The sequence below is a fragment of the Phoca vitulina genome, unplaced genomic scaffold (assembly GCF_004348235.1).
Source record: "Phoca vitulina isolate PV1807 unplaced genomic scaffold, GSC_HSeal_1.0 scaffold49, whole genome shotgun sequence".
NCBI lineage: Eukaryota > Metazoa > Chordata > Mammalia > Carnivora > Phocidae > Phoca > Phoca vitulina.
This window is the reverse complement of record NW_022589752.1, coordinates 2,675,581-2,700,544: the sequence shown is the minus strand read 5'-3', so window position 1 is coordinate 2,700,544 and position 24,964 is coordinate 2,675,581. Positions and strand designations below refer to the sequence as shown.

Here is a 24,964-nt window from a genome sequence, read left to right as displayed (position 1 = left end):
CTCAGGTCATGATCCCAGGATCCTGGGATTGAGTCCCACATCGGGCTCCTTGCTCAGCCTGCTTCTCCCTCTGCCTCTGCCTGCCACTTCCCCTGCTTGTGCTTGCTGTCTGTCTCTCTCTCTGATAAAACAAACAAACAAACAAACAACAAAAAAAAAACCTTTAAAAAATATTTTGTTGTGGTTAAATTTTCATAGTAGTTTTTGAGAACATACCTTCTTGTCTTAGTGGTAATAAAAGTGTGGATTTACCACTTTTCATAACTGTATTTTGAAAGCTTTATAGTCCTTTAGAGACAGACTCCCTAGAAGCCTTGCCAGTCAGCAAACACCCAAGATTAATAACATGAATGATTTGATGATTTTGGCATCTTGCAAAAATTATACATTAGATTTTCTTTAAAGAGGTATAACATGTATTTTCCACTTTCAATTCTTTAACTTTTAGCTCATGTTTCAAACGGACTATTGGTGTGTACTTAAATTGCTCCTCCAAGATTTTCAAAAATGATTTGATGAATAATGACAATGTAAATTTTAGAGTAAAATGCATGGTAAAAAGAAAAAAAACCTATGTTACTGGGTTTGGCTTTTTGGGAAACATTGATTTTTCTTTTAAAACTTCAAATTTCATATCTGTGAAAATTTGATGACTAGTAATTTCAGCTTCACTTGACCTAACTTGTGAAATGATTGAAAATGCCATGGCAGATGTAGGGTATGAGTGTTCCATTATGATACTTGTCTCTTTTATTGAGTTGCCATTTGTCAAACTGTGAACATATATGCGTCACCTGTTGTGCTGAATGTTGTTCTTATGGTCTTTTAGCTTTTTTGTTTGTTTGATTAAAAATAATTTAGAGGTTGTCTGACAAAAAATTGTACATGTATTTACCTGCTTTAGATATTGTAAAGAACATATTGGATGATCCACAAAACATTCCTTTTTTATAAAGACTCACATTTTGAAATGGAGGGCTTTGTGCTCATGTAAAGTTCAGACATGTACAGATTTGTTCCAAGAAGAGAGCTGGGTGAGAAAGCAACATGTAGTGAATAAGTCATTGCAATTTCTTTTAGGAAAGCTCTTCTTGTGTGGATCTTCTTCTCCCCCAATCCCCACTTGAGAAATGTTGAAATCCATTACTGTATCTTTAAGTTTTGGGCATTTACTAAGTGTCAGGGACTATTCTAATAATGAAAATAAGTAACATATTTTGATTTCTCTCTACATAAAATGTACTATTCCAACCACTTTACACATGCTAACTCTATTATTCCTCGAAATCACACAAACAAGGCACTCCAGGTTATTTATCTTGCCAGGGTCACACAGCTAGTAAATGGTAGCATTGGCATTTGAACCCAGGCAGTCTGGCACCCCCAACCAATTCACTGCACTACTTCCAAGTTGCAAAGTCCTTTTAGAATGATGGCTTCTGTACTTACAAGACCAATGCCATGATGAGCAAATTATCTTCTTAAAGGAAGGATTTAAATGAAATTTTAATTTTTTCCAAAGTGTAGTTGATCCTTGCCATGAACGGGCTGCTCCCTTGTCCCGTCTTTCTGGTTGCCACATTGAGTTGGAAAATGGGCATTAAGCGTGGTAAAGACAAAAGAGTTTGTTTTGAAATTTGAAATTTTGAGTGGAAGAGTAATTAAAGGAGCGTAAATTTTCCCACGTTGTTCAGATTGGTCAGGATGGTCAGTACTGCTTGTTTGTGTGTAAAATCAGGTTTTTGCCTCTTGTGACAATAGCTGTCAGGGAAGTTGACAGAGGATTTGTGTTAAGATGTATACTATGGAGAGTTACAGTAAATAATTAGCATGGTCATAGCTTCCGCTCCCCCCTTATAATAGCTGAGATATTAATTTTAACTTTCTTTTTCAAAAAAATGTGGAATGTGCTACAGTACTTGGGAGGCTTATCAGCACACACCTCTGCTGTTTATTTTCCAGTCTGTGTTCAGAATCGCTACTGTCAGCAACAGAGCCCTGAAAAATCAATATTTAGGCTCTTAGACTTCTGATAGGGGTGTAAGGGCAAGGTTTGATACCTCTTTAATTTGCCCCCTGATGTTCTCGAGTTCCCTTCCCCTAGCTTTTCCTGAGATAGGAAAAGGAGGAAAGTTTTATCAATCCCCAGTGGATAATTCCACCATTGTGGATTTCTGCCTGTTAGTCTTTTACTGTTACACACGTTCACACCTCATATATTTTGCTCTAAAAGCAGAACATCTGAGATGATTCTGTGGTTGAAAAAGATCTCAAAGAGATGGAAGATAGATTTAATGTTGCCATTTTTGGATAATGCTGTAAATAGAATGGCAGCTGTCCTCGGATGCATAGCAGATATACAGTACATATGCTGAATAGAAACAGATAAAAGATGGTACTCAATTAATCCTCATGAGAAGGAGCATTTTAGCCATGGACTCAGTGATCGAGTTTTTAAATACAGTGTACTTATTCTACCTCCTCACATGATAAAATCCAGTGCTTTGAAGGTGACTCAAGAAGGGAAAAATTTACTATTATCCTCAACTAACTTTAAAGCAATCTGTAAGATCTTAGTTATTTGCCTTCCCTCTCTTTCTTAAAAATCCTGTGAGCAATTCAACTCTACAAGCATTTCTGGAACACCTATTATGTATAAAGAATTCTTGGTGCAGTGAAGGGAACAAGACACGAACTATTTCTTGTATAGAAAAGGCATAAGCAGAAATTTATCATGCAAGAAGAATGTGACAATTGGTATAAGTGAATTCTGATAGATATCTTTCGTTCAGCAAACAGTTGAACATTTATAAAACAACACCTCCATTTCGAGTATATTGCTGGTAGTTACCGTGGATACTGAGATGAATTAAACCAGTCCCCAAGGAGCTTTCCTTATGGGAGATGGCATGTAAACTAATCATTACATTCAGTAATTGAATATATGGTTTAACTGTTCAGAAATAGCATAGGAAGGGAAGATTAATTCTCCTGGAAGGTGTTGGGTAGTAGGGCAGGACTTCAGAAGAGGTAATGACTGACCCGGATTTTGAGGCATGGATAAAAGTTTAGTAGATGAGCATTGAGAGATAAAGGCAATAGAAGAAGGTGAGGGCATTACAGAAAAAGGGAGTATCATGCCCAAAGATAAGGAGGCATGAGATTGGGTGGAATATTGGAGACTGAATTGTCTGGGGTTGGCCTTACAGTGTAGTCTCTCTGGACTGTTGGAGGGTGTCTGGAGTGTTCAACAAAGACAGGACTGTGAAAGTCCAAGCCAAAACCAAAGTAAATTATATATGTAAACTTTGTTTGTGTGCCAGCAACTTATATGCTTTCTCTTTAAGACAGACTTGGTTTTGAGTCCAGACTCTGGAACGTGTTGTTCTGTGATCTTGAGCAATTTTCTAAACTTCTTAGATCTCATCTTTTCATCAATAAATGGGGGTTCTAATATTTAACATAAAACAGTACATTATCTGATACCTATAAATAATAATGACTTTATCAGTTTGGTATAGTGGTATTGACCGTGGTATAGTGGTATTACTCAGTGAGGGATAAAAAGACTTAATCAATGTAGTATAACTGCCATCCTTCCCATGAGGTCTGGATTTTAAATGGTGTGGGAGAGAAAGTTGAAAGAGCTCTGGAATAGGAGTTTGGAGACCTGAATTCTAGTTCTACCTGAGCCATACACTGAGACTGGTGATCTTGATGAAAAATATGCTCCATGAATTTATTCTTCTCTAAAGGGCTGGGGTTTGTACTAAATGTCTATCTGACTCATGTCCTTGCTGCTATGAGTGGTTTCTGAGGAGCAGCCCAGCGACTTGAAAGAGATAAACTACACAACTTAATTCCAGTAAAGGCTTACTAAACCAGAAATTGGCCTATATAATTTTTCTGTTTGCGGGAAAATTGCCTATAGCGACCAAACTCATTTTAAAGAATGGTGGTTTCCCATTGTTGTAAAAAAATAATGAAATACAGAGTTAGCATCCCCTAAAATTCATTAAACATGCAGAAAGGTGTTTGGTCAGCCTTGCAATTTATTCGGCAATCAAGAATGGGAAGAGTAGAGTGTGATTTGATGGTTTGGGTGTGTGATGGTAAGATTGTGGTTAGGTGGGCTCCCTGCCTGTTGAGATTCTCTGCATCAGATTATGTGGAATAACACCCAATGAATCATGTTAATGATTGATGAAGCTTATATCTTGAGAAAACTTAATTTGTGTTGATTAGGGAACATTGTGCTTCTTTCTATAAATTAATTGTAATACTCATGAATAATGAGTATTCATTCACAAAGTACGGAGAGATTAACATCCTGAAGAATATGTAGTCAGGAGGGCCACAGTCAAGCAGTGTTAACTCTGGATTCCAAACCACAGCCCTTTGATATTACTTCCTCTCATGACAAAATCTAACTGCTATTTTCACTGTACATTAATTTTGATATCATTTCAAAGTAATAGCATGTATGGCTCTCTAGTCTCTTAATGTAGATAGTCCTCACTCTCTCCCCTCTATTTCTTTGCTTTGTTTCCCATGTTAATCTGGTAACCAGCCACTTATTGTACTGATTATCTTGTAATTGAAACTGTAAAAGCCCATGGCAGGTAAACCTATGGCAGGCAGATGGTCTCCCCAGTATGTCAGCTGTCTCGGATGTGGGTTTTTTTTTTTTTTTTTTTTTGGTACTACAATGTGGTCTGGGAAAACACACACACACACACACACACACACACACAATGAAGAAAAGAGCCCAGATCATACAATTTGAAATTTAACAGAATGTATTTGCTAACACTTTTAAAGTTGCCGTAAGACGAAAATTCATTATGGAAGCATCTTTTGTGGAGCATGAAGTGAAAGAGCAGGAGGGGAAACTACAGTGTTGGGAAGAGTGTGGAGCTTGTTACAACAGATTTTTTCAGTAGCAGTGTTTGTGCCTTTGGTCTTTTGGTGGACTTCCTCCTGGGGGGGAAGGCAGAAATGCCCCCAAGCTGTTGGTTGCTTCTGCTTGTTCTCATAGCAGCCTGAGGGGAAAAGTGCTTGTTTAAACACTAATATATTCCATAAAAACCAACAATTATGGCAAGGTTTTTAAAAAAGAAAATTACATTAAAGATGAATGAGGATATATTGAAATAATTATGTTTTAAGGTACGTAACATTAAAAGATATTGAATAGAATATTGACTGTTTTGTGGAAATAGCAATAATGAGATTCCTGTCACCTAATCTTACAATAATTGGGTTATTACTATGCAAATGAAGGTATTACTTTAAAAAAGTAAGGAAGCAAGACAGATCCTTGAGGCAGTCCTTTATCTATTCTTAAAGCTGTGCTGTCAATTCTCCTTAGACTGAAGATCCTTTTCCAAACAATTTGGAGATGCTCTTTTCACTATTTGCCCCTGAAATTCCACTATAATATTTTTCAGCTGCCACAGGTAGCAGATTGGTGGCTGGTGATTTTATTTTATTTTATTTTTTTAGCTCTTTGTGGAACCCAAAGGAATAATTAAACTGTATAATGATTGCCCACTGTCTTTTTTTTTTTTTTTTTTTTTTAAAGAAATGAAATGTTGTGAATTTTGCTGGCAAAGATACATGCCGGACCCCTTATCTCCACTTTCCATACAGCTCTATCATTATTGTGTAGTGTCAGGTGGTACCTACACATCTCAAAAGCCACCAGGTCATTTTGGGCTAGCAGACCTCCTAGGACACCTTTGTGGCTGAGGAAGCGATTCTGTGAGTCCTCAGTCAGACTCAAATCAATAGTCCATACATTGCTGTCACCACCATGTCCATTTAAGCTCCTATGGCACCCATCAAATGCATGGAAATATTTGGGACAATTGCCATTTTAGTTCATGACCCAGGTAAATACCTTTGTGTTCAGCAGGGAATAGTTTTTCAAACTGTTGATTGCTGAGGCTTTGGATAAAAGGTGATTGTATTTCCTGGGAATGTTGTATGATTTTTACACACCAATGTTCGCTGTATGAGGAAAAATACAAAGTTCCACTTTAAAAGTTCCCTAGTATTTTTACATAGAGAAAGCATCAAACAAAAGTCTTGGATTGAGCCTTATTGAAATCTCACAATGGACTTTTTATATTTTAATAGTCTTTGGTAGCATATACTGGATTCATCAAAGGAAGGAGATTTGAGGAAATCATGAAAGACAAATTTCATTTACCAGGTACTTTTGGTTCCAAGGATTAGGGGGTCAAGAAAATATAAGCCTTATCAGTTTCAGAATCAGTTGGGACTTGAGAGACTCTATAAATGTCATCAACACTGCTCTTTACCTTATGTCCTGTCATAGTTCTTAAGGAAGAACTAGGCTCAGAGTGGCTACTGCACATTATATATTCACACCATTCTCTGTTCAGTAGAGAAATCCTAGAATAGAGTTCTATTTATATGAGAACAGATTTGTTTTATAGTTATTAGGCATTTATCAAATTTATCAAATTAATTTATCAAATATAGATAACATTTTTGAACAATTTGCCATCCTGAAAATATTAATTCTAAATCCTTTCATTTCCATAATCCAATTAATTTGGTTAGCTTCAATAAATTGATATAGGAAGGTAGTTTTTATTAGATCTTTGTGGAAGGGATATTTGGGAAAAATGCAGAAGTCTAGCACATCATTTTTAGAATAAGTTATCTACTGTTATAAATAACCCTCAAATCTCATTTACAAACCTTGTTGTGAGTTTAGGTGACTCTGAATGTCAACTGTCTACCACCTGCTGACTTTGCTTTCCATACTTCAGTTTTAGTACACCTCCATATAGACCTGCTTCCATGCATTCCCAGGCCAAGGAAGAGAAAATTTAGATAGCTAAGCACTGGCAATTAAATACTTTATTCCAAAAGTGACGAACATCATGTCTCATATTTCTTTGCTAGAATTAATCATACAGTCCTTCCTAATTTCATTGGGATGGGAAGAGGAGAGCCAGATATTGAACAATGTTGGGAATATTGATCCTATCCAGTATTGACTTATTTTTTTCTTGAGAATAACTTTGCAGTATGAAACATTACTCAAGATTTGTGTGGGAAGTTATGGCAAGGAGTGCAATGAATGATTTTTATTAAAAATGAAGCATTTTCTTCCTATTCATTGATGCACCCATTTGTCTAGACTTCCTTGGATGATGCTATTCTTAGGTTTTATGGAACATGTTTTACCTTGACTACGGTTACTGTGCAGTCACCTTTTACAGATAGGATTATATTGAGCTTTTAAATTGTAGTTGTAACCAACTTGCAGTAATGATAAACATCGCAGAAGGTTGCCTTTGTCCAGTTTTGATGAGGGTTGGTGATATTAGATGCAGCTAACAGTTTCTCAGGTTGGAAAAGGGATTATTTGATTTGTTAAGAGAAGGAAACGTTAGAATCAGTACATTCTTCAACTCATTCTGATAGGATCTGCAAAGAAAAGAGAGCATGATTTTAGTATAATGAATGCCCCATTATCTTTTTAAACAAAGCAGAACATTTGGAGCTGGTAGGTGTTTAGCAACAGTAATAAAAGTGTGTATCTTATTTAACTTTTTCCGATAGCATGAGAACAAGGGTGTGTTCAACCTTGAGGAGCAAATATTTTACCACTTAGAGCGGCTTCCTCTCCTCCTCAGGAAGTAACCAAGTAATTTCTTTTAAATATCATCATGAACTCATGAATTTAAGCATATTTGATGAGTTTGATCTATTGCAATTCCTAGTCTTTTGAAGCCTCAAATTGTCTCACCTTTGTCTAATGGAAACCTCTTCAGGTTGGCTCCTGAGTACTTTTGACATAACTATAGTCATCTTTGATAGCGTCCTTGGTATGTGGCATGTCAAGATGTTCTAGGCACATTTTGTACATACTCTGCCATCATCCACTTCTTCATCTACTTCTTGTTTTCTAAACACTAGGTATGTTCATTGCTACTGGCTTGGTTATTGTTTATAGGCCTAAATAGACAGTGCTATTTTATGTGCTGAGAATTTTCACTTCTAGTACTCAAATATTAATTTTGGACTATCAAATTTCATGTCAAAACAAAAGCATCTGAATTGGTCCTAATATATGTGATGTCTGTCAGAAGTTCTAATATTTTTAAAGAACCATGTTTCAGCCAGGGAAGAATATCATCTAGCTATGAACTACAATGTATACATTTAAAATGTTTCTGAAATTAGTATCTCTTTGGCTTAATACTGTGGGCAAAGTCTTCTTTCACAGTTTATATTCATATTTCACTCTCTTTTGGCTAATGGTGATCTAATCTGCTACAAGTTACTGTCTTTATAGGCTCTTATGCATAGAGTTCTACTTTTATTTTTTAGCATGTTTGCTTCATCTTGATCACCATTTACCAATGTGTATTTGCTGCAGTAAGTGTAATTTCCTCAGTTTTCATATGCATTATATTATTTATATATTTCTATAGTTAAACATTCAAAAATTATTTTTTGAAAAAGAGTAGACACTAGCAAAATTTCATCATTTTTTGCATATAGCCCATATCATAGTTGGTTTAAATGGTTAATTGCCCTCCTAGAGACTGCACCACAAAGCATTGTCTGGCAAAAACAAACAAACAAACGCACATAGAAAGTTACATAGTCTCTATAACATCCACTTGTTCAGAAAATCCTTTTAAGGCAGAGCCTCATCTATAAGGATCTCTTTTCATTAATATCACCAGGGCATAAAATGCCCCTATTTAGCAGCTGTGTAGGAGGAAAAAGGAAGGGTAGAGTGGCAGAATCTAAAGTTTTTGTGGTTTTAGAGCCTTGGTTATGTATAATTTTGGGGTGCCCTTGTTTGACAAGAATGTCTGGATCAATCTGGATGACTCTGACAACTCATTACTCCCATCTTTTCAGAAGATGGTATTCTGCTCATCTGAAATGAATCACTTGGACAAGTGCTTTCTTTTTCTTTTTTTTTTTTAAGATTTTATTTATTTATTTGACAGAGAGAGGCACAGCCAGAGAGGGAACACAAGCAGGGGGAGTGGGAGAGGGAGAAGCAGGCTTCCCGCCGAGCAGGGAGCCCGATGTGGGACTCGATCCCAGGACCCTGGGATCGTGACCTGAGCCGAAGGCAGACGCTTAACGACTGAGCCACCCAGGCGCCCCTGGACAAGTGCTTTCTGATACATATAGATCCTCCATCCCACCTGTTTATCTGTCCTGATTCCCACTTTTTGGTCTTCTGGAGGCTCTAGGAATAACCAGAGGGCCATGAGATTAGATGTGTTATTGGATCACAGTCATTCACAAATGATACACAAGTGTACTGGCTCATTAGAGTATTTTTAAAAGAAATTGGAGTAGTGTTTGAAAAAAAAAAACTAACCAGATTTAATAATAAAGAAAATAATATTTCACAAAGCCAGACATTAGAGATAGGGCAGATTGTTGGGTTGACTTTGGCCAGTGCTTTCAGCATCTTATCTCTGCAGTTCCCTTAGCTCTGCCGTCCTCTGTATGTCAGCTTTATTCTTTTTGTTTTTTCATTTGTGTATGGTTGACACACAATGTTACATTAGTTTCAGGTGTTCAACCTAGTGATTCAATTAGTTTATACTTTATACTATGCTCACCACAAGTGTAGTTACCACCTGTTACCATACCGCACTATTACAACATCCACTATATTCCCCGTGCTGTCCTTTTTATTCCTGTGACTTATTCATTCCATCACTGGAAGCCTGTACCTTCCACTCCCCTACACCCACTTTCCCTACCCCCCTGACCCCCTTCCCTCTGGCCACCATCAGTTTTCTGTATTTATAGGTCTGATTCTGCTTTCATTGTTTGTTCATTTATTTATTTGTTTTGTTTTTTAGATTCCACATATAACTGAAATCATATGGCATTTGTCTTTCTGTGTTTGACTTATTTCATTTAGCATAATACCCTCTAGGTCCATCCATGCTGTCACAAATGGCAAGATCTCATCTTTTATGGATGAGTGATATTGTATCACACACACACACACACACACACACACACACACACTCCACATCCCTTTATCCATTTATCTATCACTGGACACTTAGGTTACTTCCATATATTGCCTATTGTAATTAATGCTACAGTAAGCATAAGGGTACATATACCTTTTGGAATTAGTGTTTTCATTTTCTTTGGGTAAATACCCAGTAATGGAATTACCAGGTTGCATGGTATTTCTATTTTTAGTTTTTAAGTTTTCCATAGTGCCTGCACCAATTTACATTCCTACCAACAGTGCACAAGGGTTCCTTTTTCTCCACATCTTGCCAACTCTTGTTATTTCTTCTCTTTTTGATTCTAGCCATTCTGACAGGTGTAAGATGATATCTCACTGTGGTTTTGATTTGCATTAGGATGTTCCATGCTCATGGATTGGAAGGATTAATATTGTTAAAATTCCATATTACCCAAAGCAATCTACAGATTCAATGCAATCTCTATCAAAATACCAACAGAATTTTTCACAGAACTAGAACAAATAATCCTAAAATGTGTATGGAACCACAAAAGACCTTTAATAGTCAAAGCAAACTTGAGAAAGAAGAGCAAAGCTGGAGATATCACAATCTCAAATTTCAAGATATACTACAAAGCTGTAATAATCATAGCAGTATGCCACTAGCACAAAAATAGACACATAGATCAATGGAACAGAATAGAGAGCTCAGAAATAAACCAAGGTGGGGTGCCTGGGTGGTGCAGTTGGTTGAGCATCTGACTGTTGGTTTCGGCTCAGGTCCGATCTTAGGGTCATGGGAACAAGCCCCATGTCAGGCTCCATGCTCAGTGCAGTCTGCTTGGATTTCTCTCTGCCTCTCCCCCTCAAGCTCTCTATCTAAAATAAATGAAATAAACCCACGCTTATATGGCCAGTTAATCTACAACAAAGGAGGCAAGAATATGCAATGGGGAAAAGACAATCTCTTCAATAAGTCATGTGGGAAAACTGGACAGCTACATGCAAAAGAATGTAACAGGACCACTTTCTTAAACCATACACAAAAATAAACTAAAAATGGATTACAGACCTAAATGTGAGACCTGAAACTATAAAACTTATAGAAGAGAATATAGGCAGTAATTTCTTTGACATCAGCCTTAGCAACATTTTTCTAGATATGTCTCCTAAGGCAAGGGAAACAAAAGCAAAAATAAACTATTGAGACCTCACCAAAATAAAAAGCTTTTGCACAGAAAAGGAAACCATCAACAAAATGAAAAGGCAGCCTACTGAAAGGGATAGGTTCCTGGCACCAACCATCCACTGGCAAGGAAGATGGGATTACCATGGCTGCTTTAAATTTAATACCACAGATGTTGGGCTCAATCCCTCAAACTGCACAGCTCTTACATGCTGAGGAAGGGATATTGAGGAGAAAACTTCACTATCTATTACATTATGCCTTAGGGTGTATTTGTGTATTTATGATAATTTGGCTGTAGAATGTGAGTAAAATAATGAACAATTACAGCTGGAATAAGAAAAAGGGGAGGAAAAAGCAGTATTATATAATGTATCCAAAGATATGTGTGTGTGTGTATTCTGAGAAACAGAAAGAGAATGAGCAGGAAAGGGCAGAGGGAGAGGGAGAAAGAGAATCTTAAGCAGGTTCCATGCCCAGTGTGGAGCCTGATGCGGGGCTTGATCTCACTACCCTGAGATCATCACCTGAGCTGGAATCAACTGACTGAGCCACCCAGGTGCCCCAAAGATGTGTGATTTGATTATAAAAGTCTTTCAAAACATCCCTCTGACTTTTATTACTTTTTAAAATTTCACTAAGAATTACATGAGCAACCTAATATCATCCCATTGTACCTCTAGATGACCTCAGTGAAAACCAACTTCTGTGAAATACAGTTAAACTTGCCTTTCAGAGCTGTCATCTGCATGAGCTTTTTATTCTAGTTGTTTTTCGATGACTTCTCCTTGAAAAACCTCTCTTGTAGGTCCAAGAGTGTCCTGGGCTTTAGTACCAGCACTCATATTTTTTGAGGTGCATGCCTGGAATGTTGTCTGCTCTTCTCTCCAGCTTCCCAGGTCTTTCCTGTTCCTCAAAACCCAGCTGAAATGTCTATGAAGCCTTTTGGTAACCAGCCTAGCCCAATGGTCTTTTCTCTCTCTTCCCTCTGAAGACTTAAGTATTATTTTGTCTTTAATTCATTTGTTGGCCAAATTATCTGCTGCCTTTTGAGACTTGTCTTCTATGTCTTTGAGCTATTAATAACATCTTCTATTATTGATTATGACTTTCTTGAAAATAGAAACCCTTGGTATCTTAATGAGTCCCATGAAAATTGTTTTTCATGTAGTCATCTTGGAAAGGGAAGTTTAAATAATCTCAAATTCTGTACATAAAAATAGCTCACATTTACTAAGTGTTTGCTATATGCCCAAGAGTAACAAATACTTTATGGGTGTTATCTCAGTTTTTCCTCACATACAGATACAAAAACTCCTTGTAGTAGATTAGACAAAAACTATCTCAAAAGAGTTGAAATAAGAAAGGGAATATAGTGGTTCCCTGATAGAAAATAACCTTTAAGCTCATGGTATATGTCCAGGCATCCATCTCTCACTCTGTTTTCCCATCTCTTACCTTTACTTTTCTCTTAGTTGACTCTTTTAGGTTTGAAAGATCCAGTAACCTCAATCATGGTTGTGGGGGTAGTTCTAGCAATTGTTGTGGTGATGGGGATCCCCACATGGCTTCCCAGAACTAGTCAGTGATTACTCAGGCCTGAACAGTCATCCCTAAAGCGCAGCTAGAGGAGATGTGGGTCAAACTCACTTGAACCATGAAGTCTGAGAATAGGGGCAGCATGGTTTTTCAGTGAGATGCTGAGTAGACAATTTTTCTGGTAAGTATTATTTCTAATTTACAGATAAAACCTGGGCTTAGAGATTAAGTAACTTACCTAAGATCACCCAGATAGGAAGACTCTATCCAGCATAAACTCCAGAGTTTATGATAAACACTTTGCTATATTGTGGTATTTTTATTAAACTGTGTTTGAGTATCAGTGCTCAAAATAAAAATAGCATCTATTGTACAGACCTTACTTTATGTATCTTCAGCAGCCGTCCTCTTTAGATACTCAGTGCCCTTACTTCCTTGTATAATCTCATTTTTTTTTTTTTTTTACCAAATCAGGAACTGAACCATTATCTGAAATTATTGCATACTAGTTGAGTGACTGGATTTGCTTTCCTAAGGCTGTGTTTCAGTCACCACGTTTCCTTATTCAGATCGTACTCAAATACTTTCATGACTCTTTGTGGACTCCAAAGATAGTACACATGACAAAGAAATTTTAGATATTGTCCAAGTGGGTTGGCCACTGAAATCTCCCTCCATTGCCCATGGAGGTGACTGGATATAAGGTGGTGATTCATGAGTAGGTTACAAGGGCTAGTCCAAGATCTGTCAGTGCAAAGACACTTGGGGAGAATAAACCAGGATTGACTGAGTTGTGGATGTGGAAGCCCTGATTCTTAGAGCTCCTTAGATGAAAGTGTATGGGTCCTGTTATCTTTGGCTCCTTCCAAAATCTAGGACTGCCCTGCTCTTGCTTGGGCCTGCCAGCAGGCCTTGTTCTTCAGGTTCTTCCTGCCCTTTCAGTACTTAGGAGAGACCACCTACTGATTCACTGCAACTCCAGGTCTTCCTGTTCTTCTTCTGACCCAGGAATTTCGGATGTCTAAAATGCATTTTCTAAAATTTTTGACATTATTATACTTCAGGTGCTATTTAATTTTTTTATATATTAACACACAAACATATGTTTTGTTGTAATAAACCCTTTCCTGACATTCTGGAATGTATTCCTTGTTTTACTTCTTTCTCTGCTAATGACTTTTCCAACTTTGAAGTAGTTAGATCACAGCTTTTTTATTAGTAAGTTTTAATGACTTTGTTTTCTCCACATCATCTAACAAAGTACGTTACAGGTATTGCTCAAAAATATATTTATTTAATTTGACTTAGTGCTCAGAGATGGGGTGAACTGTCTGTGACATTAATATGAGGACCAGGAATTTCATCTTACTCATAGAGGTGGCCTGAAGACTGTTTTACTCTGCACTTTCAGCTTGGGCTAAGATCTATAGGATGAACAGAGTGTACCAGCCTAACCCACAGATTGGTATGTAGTTCTTACCATCTTTATCCATTCAGTCTTTACTATATCAGCTGAGGGGTTAATTTAGGATTGTTTTTTGTTCATTGAATTTAGAACTTGGTGTATTATGAGGATTTTTGCTTCTAGTCAGGAATAATGGCTTTGTGTTGTAAAAAGCATTAAAATAGTATGTGCTGTCTTATCCAAACTAGGTCAGTTATTTTATTGTTACATTTGATCCATGATGGTACTATGGCTGGAGAGGGAAACAAGTCTTCTTATGTAGAAATGTTGCCTATTAACAATGAAAAATGCATTTATAGATTGTCCTCCTATTAACAGTTCATGGTCTATATTGAGGTATTTGATTTGTTCAATTACTGATTTTTCACTGGTAAAGTATAACTTCATCTTCAGTCCATGCACATCAGCATAGGAGTACATCTATTTTACTTTTTAATGTTAAAAACCACAAAGGCTTTTCTAAATTAGCAGGGGCATTTACACAGTAACCTAGTGAAAAATGTTATGAGCTTTCATCAGCTGTTTTGGTTTTCGCTGCCACTTTGGGGCTTTTACACTTCTTTCTCTTTCCCACCCCATCTCCAGGAGGCAAACAAAGAAATATAATTTGCATCAGCTATAGAAATGCCTTTGAGATCACTGCTCTAAGTGTGCTGGGGATTTGGAGTAGAAATCCTGAAAAAGAGAGAAAGGCAAGGGTAAAAGCTCTGTTGACAAGGGAGTTTCATAGGCATGCGGTGAGAGCACAACATTGGACGTGTGAATACAAATTTTGCAAGCTTCCTCTTCTCTTGTGAAAAAAGTCTAGGAGTGTGGTTAGTTCTGTCTGGTTAAAGAGTTGGATACAGTGACAGCTGGATAGCTTAGTTTTTCTTTCCGATGTAGATACTTCCCTGTTGAGTGTTTAACACCTTTACTCCTTCGTGTCCTGCTTCTCATCATATGTGGCACCACTGGTTGAGAGGAAGGTAGGTGGCTCTCTCTGTACATGATGCTGAACAGTTCTCCATCATTTGGCCAATCCACTGGGCTGGAATGGAAGGGCATTTGAATTTTCACTTTGATGTGGAGCATTAGCACATTCACTCTCTGCTGGCATCATGTCAAGGAAACCAAGTAAGCTTGTGAACCAGTTTTTCCCTGGAGCAAATATAATACACGTATTTGGCTAGGAGGTCATCTGTTAAAGGTTGACTTTATTTTTTCAATAGGATCAGGTATTTGTTCAAATTTAGAAAGCATCTAAGTAGAGGCAATGTAGACATTTAATCAAAGCAAAATCTATTCTAAAAAAATAGGAAGATCTCATTATAGATTCACAGTCTGTGTATTTGTGTGCTCAAGGATAATAATAATACTGGGATACATTTCAGAGAAAAGAGATGAGTAAAAATAAGAAAAAAAAATTAATGGATTTGAGCCCAAGTAAATGAAACTCTATTATTTAATTATAGTATCTGACTGTGAATATAAATGGGAGATGTAGAGCGAGAATTTTTTCTACAGTTTGGATCATAGAAGATTTCATGACTAAAAGGGGAAGTCTGAAACTTAGAGCTAGAAGCTAGAGGTTTGATCCTTCATAAAATGAATCAGGGAGTATAAAAAAATATTTTGGGATTGAGGACAGTCCCTTTTGCAAGCACTCAAGTGTTTTTACATCTAAAGTGAGTAAAAACTGCATAATGTGGAAACTACGCCAGTGTCCTTCAAATTTGCCACTTTGGAGGAGCCTGAATAGATGGGGGAATACTTACTGATACACAATGGAAAAAGACATGCTAACTCTTACAATTTCATGTTTGGAACCTCTTGTGTGGGCCAGTGTCTGCAATAATATCAATGGTTGGTCCATTTATTTGTTACCAATTGCTATTTTTGGCATGTGGATAAGTTTAAACTCCTGTGTCCTGGTTAAATTTCAATGTAGATGAGTGATAATATTCTACCTGCCATGCTCTTATTTTGCCTTTCTTAAGGAAATGAAGCACAACTGCATTCCCAAGCAGACTTTTGATATACTTTAGATAAAAATTTAGTATTTTTATCTAGTATCTTCATTTTGTAGTTCCATATCATTAAACCTCAGTTCTAGCTTCAGCACTATCACTGACTCACTTGTGACCTTGTGCAAGTTATCTTCATCTCTTTGAAATCTATTTTCTATCAAATAGAACAGCAGTCTAGGTCGTTGTTAAGCAACCCACAATTTTAACAGACTATGAATTGTTGATGCCCCACATCCTTGATAATACAGTAAGGGGAAAATTTTATCCAGACTTCAAAAATTTTTCAGAAATTTTCAGAAATTACCTTTAAAGTTGTCTATCCAAGAGTATATATCAAATGCCTGAAATCTTAGTGTTTCAAATTAGAGTAGTTTCTCCCCCACCCCCCCAACTAATCCCAATCCATTTCTCAGTTATCTTTTTAGTGGAGATATGAATGCATGTATAGTTTTAGGTGGAGGAAAACAAGAGATCTTGGGGGAGAAAACAAAACACTATCTCCTATAGCTACGTGTATTTTGATGTTCAGATTTTTGATTTATCAGTCTTTTTTTTTTTTGCAGAAATATTCAGGAGGGCACAATTTATGACATACTTAACTCACAGTGGTAAAATGATGACACCATCAGACTATGATGAGTTCTGTATATATAATGTCTTACCTAAGGCAACCACTAAAAAAGCTACACAAAGAGACACTAAAAAATACTGCATATAAATCAAAAGTGAATTATAAAAATTGTTGAAGGCAGAAAAAAGGAACGAGAAATGAAAAATAGAGGAAAGTCGAAAACAAAAAAAATGAAATTGCAGACTTCAGTCCTAACATATCAATAGTTACATTAAATATAAATGGACTAAATAGAACAATTAAAAGATTGTCAGAGTATATTAAAAATAGGACCTAACTATATGCTGTTTATAAGAAATTCTCTTCAAATATAATGATATAGACAGGTTGAAAGTAAAAGGATAGATAAAGATGTATAATGAAAACATAAATTAAAAAGGCAGGAGTTGCTATATTAATATCAGATACAGTAGACTTGAGAGCAAAAGAAAAAATTGCCAGTGATAGAGGGGGCTATTATATAATGGTTAAAGAGTTGTTCCATCAAAAAGACATGGCAATCCTAAATGTGTATGCACTAAATTACTGAATTGCAAAATATATGAAGCAAAAATTGACAGGTCTGAAAAGAGAAATAGACAAATTCAGAAATATAGTTGAAGATTTCAACACCCTGCATTATCAATTGATAGAAAACTATACAGAAAATCAACAAGGGTATAGAAAACTCAACATCAGTAACCAATAGACTCTAATTGATATTCACAGAATTCCACCCATCAGCAGCAAAACACATAGTCTTGTCATGCGACTATGGAACATATACCAAGAGAGACTATATCCTGGATCAGAAAACAAATCTCAACACATTTAAAAAGAATTAAAGTCTTATGGAATGTATTATTTGACCAGCACGGAATCAAATTAGAAGTGAATAATAGAAAGATAACATGAAAATCTCTGAGCACTTAGAAATTCAGCAACATACTGAATTATAAATAATAATCAATGGGTCACAAAGGCAGTCTCAAAAGACATAAAAAATACATTGAACTGAATGAAAATAAAAATACAACATCAAAATTTGTGGGTCACAGATAAAGAAGTGCTAAGAGGACTCATTATAGCACTAAATATATACATTAGAAAAAAGGAAAAATCAGTAACCTAATCTCCCATTTCAAGAACCTATAAAAAGGAGAGCTGAATATACCCAAAGAAGCAGAAGAAAGGGAATAATAATGTTAAGAACAAATGCCAATAAAATTGAAAGCAGAAAAACAATCAATGAAAAAAATATGGCCATTTGAAAATTGATGAAATTGACAAGCCTCTGCAAGACTAACAAAGAATAAAGAGAAAAGACACAAATTACCAATATAAGGAATGAAAAAGAGTGATCACTGCAGACCCTGCAGACATCGAAAGGATAATATGGGGATATAACAAACAGCTCTATACACATACATTTGCCAACTTAGATGAAATGAACCAATTCCTTAGAAAGCACAAACTACCACAACTTACCTAATATTAAATAGATAATTTGAATATCCCTATAATTAATAGGGACATTGAACATAAAATTTTTAAGCTTTCAAAGAGGAAAATCTGGTCCCAGATGGGTTCACTAGCGAGTTCTAACAGACACTTAGAGAAGTAACACCAATTCTACACAATCTCTTCCAGAAAACCATTTATTTTATGGTAGTGTTATCCAGATACCAAAACCCAACAAAGACAGTACACACACACACAAAAAAAAAAGAAAGAAAAGAAAACCAGACACAAATATCCCTCATGAACACAAACACAAAAATCCTTAACAAAACATTAGCAAATAGAATTCATATAAAATGACATATATCCCATGATCAATGGGGTTTATTCTAGGGATGCAAGGCTGGTTCGGTACTTGAAAAACTATTAGCGTGATTCACCATGTAACAGGCTAAAGAAGAAATGTCACATGATTCTATCAATTCATATAGAAAAAGCTTTTGACAAAATTTAACACCCATTCATGATAAAAACTCTCAGATAAATAGGAAGCAGGAACTTCCTCAAATTGATATAGAACATATATTAAAAAATGCATAACAGTCTACAACTAACATTACCTTTAATGATGAAAGACTGAATTCTTTCCCCTTAGATCAGGAAGTAGGTCAAGAATGTGTGTACTCACCACTCTTATTTAATATAGTGCTAGAATTTCTAGCCAGTGCAAAAGGAAAAAAAAAAAAGGAAATTAAAAGCATAGAGATCAGAAAGGAAGAAATAAAACTGTCCCTATTTTCAGGTGACATTTTTGTTTATGTAGAAAATCCCAAGGAATTTAAAAAACACACTGTCAATCTAATAAGTGAGTTCATCAAAGTAGTGGGATACAAGATAAACATACAGAAATCAATTATATTCTTTTATAATAGCAGTGAACACCTGGACACCAAAATTAAAAATACAATGCCATTTATAGTTACTAAAGAAATTAAATACTTAGGTATAAATCTAACAAAACATGTACAAGACTTTTATGTTAAAATCCAGGAATATCTAAAAATAGATACCATGTTCATGGACTGGAAGACTCACCAATACAAAGATGTCAATTCCCCCAAACTGACATACAGATTTAACATAATTCCTATCAAATTTTCAGCAAGATTTTTTTTGTACATGTAAACAAAATTATCCTAAAATTTATATGAAAAGGCAAAGGAATCAGAATAGCTATAATGAATTTGAATTAGAAAAATAAAGTGACAGGGATTAACACACCTAATTTCTAGATTTATTATATAGCCATAGTAATCAAGACTCTGTGAATTTGGTAGAGAGATAGGCACATATATTAATGGCATGTATATTAATGGAACAGAATGGGGAATCCAGAAACTGACTAACACAAACAAATTTAATGGATTTTTGACAAAGGTGCAAAATCAATTCAATGGAAATACAGCCTTTTCAACAAATGGTGTTAGGCCAACTGGACATTCATAGGCAAAAAACCCAAAACAAACAAACAAAAAACCTTGACCTAAGTCTGACAGCTTATATAAAAAGTAACTCAGTATATATCATGAAATTAAATGTAAAATCTAAAATTATAAAATTTTAGGAAAATTTTTAGGAAAAAAATGGAAGTCTTTAGGATCTAGGGTTAGGCAATGCATTTTTGGACTTTCTACCACAAGCACAATCCATAAAAGGAAAGGTTGATAAGTTGGATCTTGTCAAACTTAAGAAATTTTGCTCTGTGTAAGTTCTTAATGAGAATGAAAGAGAATGAAATGAGAATGAATTCTCTCTTAATGAGAATTAATCTCTCTTAATGAATTCTCATTCATTCTCTCTTAATGAGAATGAAAAGGCAAGCTACACACTGGGAGAACATATTTGCAAACCATGTATCTGACAAACAACTAGTACTAAGAATATAATCTTTCAATCTACAGGTAAAAAAATCAATTAGAAAATGTCCAAAGACATGAAGAAACATTTTATGGGAGAAGATATATACAGATAGCAAATAAGTACATGAGAGATGTTCAGCATCACTAATCATCACTAATCATTAGAGAAAAGCAGAATGGCTAAAATAAAAACTAATGACAACACCAAATGCTGGCAAGGATGCACAGAAACTGGCTCACTCATGTATTGCTGATGGGGATGTAAAATGGCACAACCATTCTGCAAAATAGTTTGGCAGGTTTTTAAAGAAAATTTAACATACATACTCCAGTACAAACCAGCAATTGCTCTCCTGGGCATTTATCCCAGAGAAAGGAAAACTTTTGTTCATATAAAAACCTGTATGCATATGCTTCCAATAGCTTTGTTCATAATAACTTCAAACTGGAAGCAGCACAGTGTCCTTCAACGAGTGAATGGTTAAATGATCTGTACCACAGAACACACTACTCAGCAAAAAATTAGAGAACTATTGATACTCCAACCTGGATGAATCTCCAGAGAATTATGTCGACTATATGATTTCATTTATGTAATATTTTTGAAATGACAAAATTATACTAGTTATAAGTCAATTAGTGATTTCCACTGTGTATGGAGGAGGTGGGATGGGAGGGAAATGGTTATTGCTATAAAAAGACAATCTGAGGGATTCTTACAGTAATGGAAATGTCTGTCTTGACTCTATCAATGTCAATATCTTGATTTTGGTGTTGTACTATAGTTTTGCAAGATGTTACCACTGGGGGGAATGAAGCAAAAGGTGCAGGAATCTGTTTCTTACAACTGCCTGTGAGTCTACAACTTATCTCAAACTAAATTGTTTAATTAAAGAAGAAGGCAGCCCTCTACCGGCTCCTAGATTAAAATCCAAAGCCTTTTCCCGGCCCTTTCCAACCTCACTCATGTCCTACTTCTCTCTCCCTTGCATATCATGCTGCAGCCATAGTGGCCTTTTTGCTGTCCCTGGACCTGCTTAGCAAGCTCTCACCACAGGGCCTTTGTACTTGCTATTCCCTCTGCTGGGAAAGCTCCTCCCTCTGGTTTACTTACTTCATCTTGTTCTCTGCTTAAATGTCACCTTATTAGAGGTTTTCCCTGAATACTTTCTCTAAGGAGCACGCCTGTCACAGTCTAATGCCTTATTTGGATTTATTTTTCTTCTTTCAGTAAAAACATATTTGATACTTAAAAAAATTCCACATTCCTGGAATGGGAACCTTAAATTCCCTGTTATGCCTTCACTTTGCTATGCGTTCTTCTGGAATTTGGCGCATTTGATTAAAAAAACAAACCAAAGAACCTGATCTCTATTATCTTTCTTTTGTATTTTCTTTCTTTCTGCTGATGTCTAGGTGCAATTCATGGGTTCTATAGTAGTAAATGCTCAGTTTATCACAATCCACTGGTATTTCCCCAACAGCTAAAATTTGAGAGTTGACCTCTTTACAAAGTGAATCTGCCTCTAAATGACTTAGCTCTAATTCTCTTCTAGGCTTTTTAATCAGTCTGCAGTGTAAAGACATACTTCAAGAGGATCCTTAGAAGCCTTGGACAAACTTACCCTTATGTGGCAGGTATGTCTCTGTCTACACACTAAGTATGCAACACATGTAACTTTCTTTATTCTTCTATAGCTAAATCTAAATTATGTTTTGATCTTCCATTTAACCATGTGGAAGCAATCTGAGGTTGCATCTAAGTTCTAGGTAAGGTTGTGAGATACCAAGCTTTTGAGGATGACATAACTGTTCTTTGGCTGCCATTTCTTCATTAGCCACAGATTTCCTCCTATCCCTTGTCAGTACTTGTGGGCAACTGCTGAGGCATACCTTGATCTTCCTTTGAGGATCTTCTGCTCTCATTCTTCAAGCTTTTCCAGGTACCTCCTGGGCATATCAGGGCATGCTGTCACTCCTGCTGAACCAGAAGAAACTCCCTGTGGTGGGATGAAATTCTTCGCTCTCTCATGCCACTCTGAAGCACATGATACCTGTGTTGCTCTTGTATCATGCTACTGTATGGGATCCTTTGCAAGCCTGGTCAGGTCCATCTTCCTGGACATATTGCTTGGCCATCTCTAAGGTCCAGGCTATATCCAAGAAAGAAGATCCTTTCCCTCCTACCATTATCTCTCACCCACATATTTGGGGTTTCTCTCTGTAACAGTACTTTGAACAAGCACAACTTAGGAAATCAAAACATAATTTATTTGTTTTACTTGTTGTTCTTTTAAAATGGATTGGGAAAGGGTGGTGGGAGTTCCCTTGCCTTTGGGAAAAAAAAATAGGTCTCAGGCAGGCTCCATCCCTAATAGGACTACTCTTAGATTTAAAAAAAAAAGAATTCTTTTTGGCACTTTAGATTCCAAACATAGTCTTCATTCAGAAATTAGAATGTCTAATCTCAGACCATAATCATAGCTTGAAAGTTAATTTAATATCCATCATCCCTTCTCCCCCATCTGGGGCCCATTTTTGGGTTGGGCCAAAAATTGCACTGGGAGAGGGTGTGGGGTTTTTTTCTCTTTTTATCTGTCACCTCCTCTCCCACTTGCTATCTATTGCTAAACCTTAAGTGGTTGGAGCATGGGAAAGAAGAAGAAATAAATGTCTTAAGAATGTTTCTTACTTGAAATGGTCCTGTGTTAAGCTGGCTCCATGCATTCTGGGCCTGGCGATGGTTAAAACTGATGCTCAAAAAAATAAAATAAAATAAAAAAATAAAACTGACACTCATTTGGCTCCTTTCGGGGTCTTTGATGGTTCCCTTCTGGACCCATCTGGCTCAACTCCCCTGAGTTGGGCAGGGCTTCTTCTCTAGCTATTCACTTTCCAATGGAGCTTCTGGTTTTCAGATAGTCCATTCTACATGCACTCTCATCTGGGGTATCAGTGATACTTCCAGATGGTCATCTTGGGCTTCAGCATGGCTCTCTCATACGTGGCCCACACCTGCTTCATGAAAACATGAATCTTATGAACCTCTATGGGCAGGAAGGGTGCAGGTACTTCTCAGATTCCAGAGCTGCTCCTAGCCTGACCCTCTTGTCCTCCAGATTTCCAAGGTGAGAATCAGTCTGCAGTCCATTGGGTTTCCCAAACTCTAGGGGACACATTCAGGCTGTCTAACTTGTTCCTTTGAAGCCTCTGTAAATACTTGAGAGAGAAAAGTGGTACCTTCCAGCTCTCTTGCTTGGGGGGAGGTGGGATTTACCATAGAGTAGCAGCTCAATCCAAGAATCTCTTCGTAAAGCTTCTCCTAATTTCTATTGTTTTGATCCTTTACATTATCTTGTTGGTTTTAGGGCCATCTGACCAGTCTTGTGATTTTCTTTTAAAATCTGGATTTTGATCTGGCAAAAAAGCCCTTTACTTTGGAATTTCATACCTGTTCAATGGAGGTAACTCAGCTGAATCTTCCAATCTAATGTCTGGTCATTCCAACCCTACTAGGATGAGTTGAGGTGGTGGAGGGTGAGGTAAAGATGCAGTCACTCCACCCCAAATTGCACCTGGACCCACTAATGTCTGTATATGTCTTGACCACCTTATTTTTCACCCAGAGGGATCTAAATCTACTCTAAGGTTAGTTAATACATAGGAGAGTCTCTTCTAGGTCTCTTTTGTATGCATGGGAGTCATTACAATTTCCCAGAGGGTCTTAGGCTTTTGAAACTCAAAAACCAGTAATTTAATTGACACTTCCCCTGCTCTGCCAATGATTTTCTAATGCTGTGAGTTCAGAGTATAGCAATTTGGCTGCCTGAATGGAGAGAGAAGCAAGATTCAAGGATATGAAATAAAATACTTTAAATATTATATCCTAAATGATAAAAAAAATTGCTTACCCTCTTTTGAGTACCTCTAATGTGGTTTTTAATCTTTATAATGGCACTACATCCTTTACATTAAATATTTGATATTTGAGGAAACCAGGCGTATTAGTCTGCTAGGGCTGCCATAACAAAGTACCACAGAGGGGGTGGCTTAAACAACAGAAATTTATTGTGTCGTGATTCTGGAGGATCAAAGTCTGAAATCAAGGTGTTGGCAGGGTTAGTTCTTTCTGAGGGCTGTGAGGGAAGAATCTATTCCCTCTCCTTGGCTTGTAGATGGTATCTTCTCCCTGTCTTTTCACATCATCTTTCCTCTATGAATGTCTATCTCTATGTCCAAATTTGCTTTTTTTCTTTTTATAAGGACACCAGTCATATTGGATTAGGGCCCATACTAATGACCTTATCTTAACTAATTATAGAAATGACCTTATTTTCAAATGTCACCTTCTGACATACTGGGAGTTAGGACTTCAACATATGAATTTGGGAGGGGGGGTTGCACAATTCAACCCATAACACCAGGGTTCAAAGAAGCTCAATGACCTCAATTTCACACAGACCTTGAAATGCTAGTGCAGGGACTCCGTAACTGTGTGACTCTAAAGCTTGTGTTCTTCCTGCTGTACTACACTTCATCTCAGATGAATCTTGCTTGCAGCCTTGTGCAATGAGAATACTGTCCTTAAAACAACCAAACCAGCCTGGTTGAGGCATGGATCTATCCTGGAAAAAAGCCCATACTTAGCTATAAGGTCTCTCATCACACAAACTCAGAATAATGCCTTACACAAAGGAGAAACAGGAACATGTTTGTGGAGAGGTCCAATATAAGGACATTATACCATAGGCTAGAAACTGAATGTA

At 36.6% G+C, this 24,964-nt stretch overlaps 1 protein-coding gene across 8 annotated transcripts in view; it reads left to right on the top strand.

Moving 5' to 3' along the window:
* The window catches only part of SOX5 (SRY-box transcription factor 5), a 1,002,891-nt gene that overhangs the window by 129,297 nt on the left and 848,630 nt on the right, over positions 1–24,964 (top strand). For 6 of the 8 annotated variants that reach the window (XM_032432676.1, XM_032432674.1, XM_032432679.1 and 3 more), the window contains exon 2: positions 21,755–21,836. The exons of 1 other annotated variant lie outside the window; for it this stretch is intronic. The gene's annotated coding sequence lies outside the window, so the exon portion shown is untranslated. Of the gene's footprint in view, positions 1–11,746; positions 15,168–21,754; positions 21,837–24,964 lie in introns of those variants that run through there. One more of the 8 variants, XM_032432678.1, reaches the window with a different exon arrangement.